This window comes from Montipora foliosa, chromosome 12 (genome assembly GCF_036669935.1).
Source record: "Montipora foliosa isolate CH-2021 chromosome 12, ASM3666993v2, whole genome shotgun sequence".
In the NCBI taxonomy this organism is placed as follows: Eukaryota; Metazoa; Cnidaria; class Anthozoa; order Scleractinia; family Acroporidae; genus Montipora; species Montipora foliosa.
Genome location: NC_090880.1, coordinates 18,747,052 through 18,755,234, shown reverse-complemented (window position 1 = coordinate 18,755,234; position 8,183 = coordinate 18,747,052). Strand labels below are relative to the sequence as shown.

Sequence of the window (8,183 nt, the reverse complement as noted above, 5' to 3'; positions counted from 1 at the left end):
TCCATGTGTTAGGGAAGCTGGACTGAGTCATGCTGCTCTTGAAAACAGTTACAATACCCTCTAAGGCGGATATTCCTGCAATAGCTAAGCTACGAGAAGAGATGCCATCAGGACCAGATGCTTTGTTATTTTAATTGTCTTGATATCAGTTTTGAGTTTGTTGATGTTGACCTCCAAGACCTGCACAGTGGGGGTAACTCTGTACATGAATTGATGGGGTTCATCAGCTTCGGGGAATTTTTCAGCTAGTTCCTTGCCAATATTTATGAAGTAAGAGTTAATCAGTTCAGCTTTCTCGTAGTCATTTGTGATTTCCTTATTGTTAGCATCTCTGAGGGGGCCAATATGTTTATTCTTAGGTTTTCCAGTGGCCTCGTTCACAGTTTTCCAGAAAGATTTTGAGTCCTTGGTCTCTGTAAATTTCTTTTTCCAATATTGAGCTTCAGCACGTCGTAGCATCTTAGATACTTTGTTCCTAGAGGATTTGTAATCAACCCAGAGTTTATTAGTAGCGGGTGTGCCATCACAGGCTTTCAAAAGTTTATATCTCTTATTCATCTCTTTCCGGATCTCACTGTTCATCCAAGGTAGTGAATTTTTCTAACCTTGGCTTTACGTAAGGGAATGTGACTGCTTGCAATAACATTATACATGCAATTCCAAGCCCAAGTGATGTCATCCAGGTCCTCAAAGGTGGACAGACCCACCAAGGAGCACTTTCCAGGTCATGTTTGAAGTCTTTCGGGTTTTCCAACACATTCTGAAATTGTGGACATATTTAATAAAAGGCTTTGGATTCCTGATCTTCAGCTTGTAGATAACGTCTAACGTCTTGTAGATAACGTTCTTTGCAGCTTCTGTCCACATGTTCCAGCAAGTTCAGCGTGCATATCTTCACTTTCAAATCTTCTCTCCAGAGTGGAAATTTTTGAATATGCAAATATGCAAAGAATCATTGGTAATTATGTGGATGTTAAATCCAGAATGATAGTATAAAATCCGATGGCTTAATATACTCATATCCAGCCTTTACCACGTAAATATTCAAATGACTGTTGAACGAAATGGTATCTCTTCTTTTGTTTCTTGGACTTTTACATGAAGTCTTCTAACATGGTGTCTTTCATGTAGCTATGCACTGTAAATAATTAGTGTCAAACAGCGGATTAACGTTCTCAGGATTCTTTTATGTCTGAGACTGACTGATAAATTAGCTGCCATAAACCTACTCAAACAAGCGGGGAGACCAGTGGCAGATCCAGGGTGAGGGTCGACAAGATTACGGCTATTAGAAACTACAGGTATCATGGACTACAAAAATGGGTACTGATACATTGTAACTCCGCAATCTCTCTTTTAGAACAACATATTGATCTGTAACACACCCACGGGCTTGCCTGTGCACATCAGATTGTTGAAGGATGGCCGCAAGGCTTTGTAGTCATCTCTCAAGAAAAACTAGAAAGTCCAACAAATTTCAGAGACAGTGCAAAGGGCACCATTTTTTCCTTAGTACATGTAGCTGTTTTTTGACCCGACGTGCTGGTACAGTGCAAATGCACAAACTCCTGCACCAAAGTGCATTCTCATTCCTCTGCTTTAAGGCTTAGAGGTCTAATTCTGCTCCAGTGGGAGTAGGGTTGGTCTTCACGAGTGTGTAGAAGGTTCAATTTTTGACCTCAGGATTACTTGACTTTATGTTGATTTTGTTAGTTTTCTACTCTTACTACTTCAAGGGAATTTTCCTCCAGCTGCTCCAGTTTCTTCTCGTAGTTTGATGCGACTTGATTTTGATTTGCAATGCCCCCAATTGGAAGAGCACTTGTTCCAAGCTAAGGTTGAGCCTTCCATAAGTTTATATTTTGTTAGTACATTGACCCCTGGGGAGTGAGACTTATTGTTATTATTATTATTATTATTATTTATTATTTGACAATAAAATTGATGATGATTATAAAACTTTTTACTCGACATTTCGACGCTCTCAAGCGTCATTTTCAAGAGTTGTAAAGTGACTGTTACTTTGCCAGTTTGAATAAATAATGTTAGCAAATCCTCGTGGAAGTCATGGGTAACAGTTACTTTACAACTCTTGAAAAATGACGCTTGAGAGCGTCGAAACGTCGAGTAATGGTTTTATAATCATCATCAAATTTTTATTGTTAAATCTATTACAAACCAACATCTATTCGTATTATTATTTGTAGAATAATAATAATAATAATAATAAATAATAATAATAATAGTAATAATAATAATAATAATAATAATAATAATAACAATCATCATCATAATCATAAAATTATCATTATTATCATTCAGTCTGATCTCTTATATTATCCTCACACTGTTTCTTTTCTCTTTTTGAAATCAGTTATGCAGTAATATTTTATGACAATAGGATTCAAGAAGACATGTTACAGATTTTATCAAAGGTTTGCATTTATTTTGTTTTTTTGTATCCATGAAAATTGAAAAGATGATTATGGACTGTAGATTTTAGTCATATCAATATTGAAATTAACAAAAATAATACTATTAGATTCCATAAATTAATGCAGTGCTTCTGTGAATCAGTAATAGATCACAGTTGACTTCATAATGTGGTAAGAACATCGCTTCATGTGTCACTGGTGGTCTTCTCCCATCTCTCCTTCCATTTTTGCATTTTCTTTGGCCTGGCTTTTGTGTGTTTGTGTTTGTGTGCGTCAATGTGGGTGGATCGTCATGATGATGACGAGAGAAATGAGGCGACCAAGAGAAAATAATCACAGTGTACTTAGCAAAATGGACAGGGGTACAAAAATGGCAGAGTGGAAGGTGCTTTTTTTGAAGGGTATCCAGAACACAGAAAAACAATATAGGAAGAAGAATGTTTTGTACAGTACTTGAAGGACTTCTTTGTTTTTTATTCTTTGTATTTCAGGAGATTTTACGAGACATGGGTATTACTGTGATGGGTGATATAATTGCCATCTTGAGGCACGGCAAAGAAGTGCACGCACAGGTACCATGTAAGCTTCTTTTTTGTCTAGTGTGTATTTAAAGGGCGACTATGATCAAAAAATCATTTCCTTTTTTACTACTTCAGATTTTAAAAGTGTGATTGCTCAACACTTGACTGGCAAAATTTTGGGCTTTGATTTTTATCCAAAGGCTGTTTACTTTGAGTGTTTTGGAGTTTTGGATTTCATGGTCCGCCATAACTCGCGTTCAAAACTGACCAACTGGACCTCTGAGGTTTGGATCTAGGGAAAGTGATGTCATTTATTCGCTAACTTAAAATTTCAGCGTGTAAACTCAGCTTATTATAAATGCGAAGCACATGTTTGAAAAGCCTGAAAGTCCTGTGCTGCATATTAATTCACCTGTGTATGCTGTGCATTGCTTTCTTAAACTATTAAGTATTTGACGTCATTTCTCATTGAGCCAGCTCTCTCAGGACTTTAAGTTGGTGATGGTGGACCATTGAATCAGAATATTCCACTTAAAATAAAATTGTCTTTTTTAAATCAAGGCTTAAAACTTGGGTGACTTAACATAGTTTGAAATCAAAACTAAAATAAAAATGGACTTTTGGTCAAAGCAGCACCTTTAACAAGGGGGATGTTACCAGTATTGGCTGCAAGTGAGATGGATATGTCTCGTGTTGGATGTTATTGAAAGTGTGGTAATCTTCCCAGTTTAGCTTAGAGTGCATTTGTAAAGTAAAATTGTACTTTGGAAATGGAGAAAGGCTGGCAGCGAAATACAGTGGAGGAATGCATACCAGTTCATAAGAGAATGTTGCCGTCACCATGTATAGTACTGAGTGGTTATTTGATGGTAACAAGGTTTCTTACTGTATGTGAGACCTGTTTGCTTTGAAGGGGTAATTGTGCAGAAAGTAATCAGTATTGTCAGTGGTGGGTGCCTTAAATGGCAAAAATGAACCGGTATGCTCCTGCAAATTTACAGAGTGTGAGAGAGAAGACAGCAATGGATATGGCAGCCACTGATGGGCCAGAGTCAGCCACATCGCCCTCACCAAGCACACAAACCCCAGTTGGTGCTAAACGCAAATCTACAGGTATTAGAAAATAATTGACTTGTGGATTTTTTTCAGACTTAGCGTTTTGGCGAGTGGTCATTCTTTCTTGCTTGGAATGCCAGTATTTTGGAGGATACATGTAGGTGCATCTCCTCAGCGGAGCAACAGTCCACCTCCCAGGCACCTGTTAACACATCACTGAGAAATACTAGTGTGTGGAATGTTACCCCAAAATATGGAGGGGAGGGAGGGGGGCAGATGGAGGGAGGGAGGAAAAAAAAGCAAGCGAGCAAAAAAGCAACTCGAGCCAAAGCACATGGAAATGCCCCTGCAAACCATCCTGGAGACCCCCAGCTTTATTATTGCCCATTCTGTCCGACTAGTTGGGTGTTACTAAAACAATTAGACCCTTTGCCCTCAAGGGCCACGGGTCAATAGCCCATTGGACTTCGCCTCGTGGACTATTGACCCATAGCCCGCAAGGGCTACGGTCTAATTGTTAATTAGTTCACAGTATGCCAGTAAGGCCAAAATTGCTGTTTTGGTTGCAGCTGCAAGTCGCATGGTAGATCATTGGATGAGCAGTAAGAAATCAGAGAATGGTAAAAGCAGCCCTGTGGAAGCTGCCACTGCCATAGGAAACAACACCATCACCAACGAAGAAGAGGCTAACAATTCAAACAACAGTGTCAGATGAGCCTCAACCAATCAAAAGCCAGAAATCACTGTCAGAGAGGTGAGTTATGGTGTGGTAAAAAATGGGAAGGAAAGGAAGTTTATTTAAGTGTCTAGTCGTCGTTCTAGCGCTCGAGCACTAATTGGGGACATTGTAAACTGAAGTTAACGATTAACGCAAATGAAGTCAAATGTTAGGGTTAGGGTTTTTGAGCCATTTTCCTTGGTCCTTGGTCCATTTTCCTTGGTCCTCAGTGGGCTTTCCAAGCTCTTCTGTGGTTCTCTTTGCTCTTCTACTGTTCACCTGACATCCCACTTCTGATTATTGTACCACTGCCTCAAATGGCCTTATTGGTGGGTTCGATTCCCGGGTCAACCAAAAGACTGCCCATGCTTTAATAACTGCAACCGTATCCCTTCTAATTACTTGCACACATTCATTACCGTGAGATAATATCTCTTGGATCGTTCACGTGGGAATAAGATGGCTCTTAAAAATGACACTGTAACAGATATCTCTGTTGAAGTAAAAGTACTACATGGATAACCTTCGAAAAAACGTATCTATTTCATGGAGCCACAGTATTCAGGCAACTTTATTAAATACTGGCGGCTGCTGACATCTTTAGTCGGAGACTCACAACTAAGAACAAGTTGCAATTTATAGTTTTTTCTTTTCTGAAGGTTTAGCGAAAAGAGTGTCAAGGTTATTCCAGGCAAACAGCTGAAAGTTAAGTCCAAGGGTGAAAAAGAAAAAGAAGGAGAAGAAACAGACACTGAAGGTGAAATTGCCTCAGGGATCTACTGAAAGGAGCAAGAAGCTAATCACGAAGCAAAAACATGCGGCCGCCGCTAGCGCAGGTGGGTAGAAAATTGTCACGTACTCAACAGTGACGCGTGTCACGTGCATTTCCTGTTACGCAGTCTACACATGTAATGGAGATGGGGCAGATAGTCTCCGAAAATGTCACATCATTTGTGAATAATAAAAGGGGCACACAAAGCGTAACATTGCATTGCAGGCACAAAGTTTCGATAAGTGCATGGAATGCATAACTTAAACACAGTGACAAACTAAGGTTCATTTAATTGGTTGTTTAGGCCGGTTGCTCAAACCAGGTTCATCACTTTCCAAAAACTGCACCATTGCAAAGACCAAGCAGCCAATCGCAACGCAAAGAATTTCCTTTGCGTCCAGAGCGCAACGCGTTTAGCGCGCGAAAACGCGGGTGAGGAAACCTCTGTTGGTTTCACTTTTGACTCCTATTGGCTTAGAATGTAGCGTGAAATTTTTCATCCCAATCATAAAACGTTGAAATAGTAAGGTAAAGCAATCAAAAGAGCATCTTAGGCACTCACTCGAAAAACCGTTCTTGTATTTGAAGTGATTTCAAATTTTCTCTTGAAACGGTAAAGAAATGGTAGTAACCTCACTAAAAGGGGCTCTGCCACGCAAACTGGTATAATCTCATGAGACGCCCAAAATGTAGAATGAAACATTGCAAATAACCACTGGATAACGGTCGTTTTCGCCCCCAGAATCATCTTGTTTGGGATGTAACGATAATTTTATCAGGAAAGGAATTCCACATTACCATTTTCGAATTTCAAACTCGTGCTCAACTAAGGATTTCTCCTAAACACCCTGAAATAACGTGACGTTGCCCCTTTGAGCTGTTGGTTGTAGTGCAATTGTTTTTCCGGTTTTTTTTAGTAAATAAAGCAAGATTGCAAGGAGACAGTCAGTGTTCGATCGACTTGGAAAAGAAAGTCCGCCATTAGAAGTGGCTACCAAGGAACCGAAGAAAGCTGAGGTGAAAGCACTTAAACCTTTGAAAACAAGTGTCACTGCAAAATTGAAGGTTAGTCAATAGCCTAGGGGTGGCCGAACCCACTCCCAAATGAGTACGTAGCCCACTTAGAAGTCTTGGTTTGGAACTTGCCAAAGATTGTTATTCTTGGTTCTCAGCTTCTGGGGACGAGAATTTAGCTCGTGTCTATAAGCGATTGCTCCGAACTTGCCTTGGAAATTAACGTAGGGGTACTAAATGGGGGGGGGGGGGGGGGGGTTACTTTCCTTCTACAAAAAAAAATACTGCATGTTGGTGCATTTGCTATTCCGTATATAGTTTCATTTTTAAATCTCACTAGCCAGAACTTTCTTACCCCCAAAATCCCGACAATTTGCGACCCCATTGAAAATGCAAACCCATCTAGCGGAACATCCATAAGAACATTAATAGAAGAACGCCCACCCCCCGGAAAGAATGCAACCCCATCTAGCAGAGCATCGCCATAAGAATATTAAATAGGAAAACCCCCCTCCCCCGGGAAGGGGGTAGGGAGGGGGGAGAGTTCCTACTCTTGGGGAGCCAAATTGGCACAGCGCCAAGAGTCCTCAACTTCGCCTTTGTTTCCCAGAATGCACTACATATTTAGGTCGAGTTCATTAGTTCCCATTATGTCCTAGGCTGCAAAGTGTTTTCTCGTATTCTTTCCGTGTCCTCTCATCGTTTCTCTAATTTGAATGACGCGCGGTATAAATCATTCTTGTGTGTTGCTCTTGTATGGAAAATCTAAACACAATGCATTTTTTCTGACATTTCACAGAAGAAAGGGCAAACGTCGGTCTTCAGTCGGCTGGGAGGAATGGCTTCACCATCAGCGGAAACAACAGTTCAACCTGTAAATCCAAGGGTAAGGCTGCCATCAAGCGACGAAACACCCGCTGATTTCGACTATACAAGCCACAGCGTGTTACAACCAGTCAAACGAAAAGGAGTACCTTCTAAACCGGTCAAACTGTAAAACCAGTCAAACGATCTCTGGGACTCACTTCGAGCGCAGACGAAAAATCGGTGTTTGCACGTTTGGGCTCCAAAGTATAGCATTAAATTTTTGATCAGATTTTTAAATCGAAATTTTTTATTCCCACCTGTTAATCCCTCAAGTTTTAGTTTTAATGCGGTTTTTTTAGTTTTTTTTTTTGCCGCGACTTCAAATCTTCTCAGGAAATATCCCGTTGGATCATCGTTAACTTTTATCCCTTTCTGTTCACTTCAAGAGCGGATTGAATCTGCCAACTATTTTGTTTATTGTGTTGGCCAAGGTGACTAACGATCAGGTCTGTGGGCATAATCGAAGGTATGGCGCTACGAAACGCTTTATTCAAGGTGGTTCTGTTGAATTTCTGGCTGACGATCTCTGATGTTTGCGGTAACAGAGTACCATCTTACCCGAATAAAAGATCTTATTTTGTTACTGAGAACTGTGAATTCTTTGGTGTGAACGTGATCTTCATTTGGGGGGTTGCAATTATTCTAGCAAGATCACCTTTCCCTTTGGCATGACTAAAACTAAATGATTCAGAAGAGTGAGACAAAAAACCTGAATTATTCGCCGTAAGCTAAAACCGAGACCTGCTAAACAAACGAGGCAGATCACTGTCATTGAAACGTTGACCGTTTTCAAATCGGTG

General features: G+C 40.2%; 1 pseudogene; it reads left to right on the top strand.

Moving 5' to 3' along the window:
* Positions 1 to 2,414: 2,414 nt before the first annotated feature.
* Positions 2,415 to 6,567, top strand: LOC137978937 (uncharacterized protein C19orf47 homolog; annotated as a pseudogene).
* The last annotated feature ends 1,616 nt before the right edge of the window (positions 6,568 to 8,183 follow it).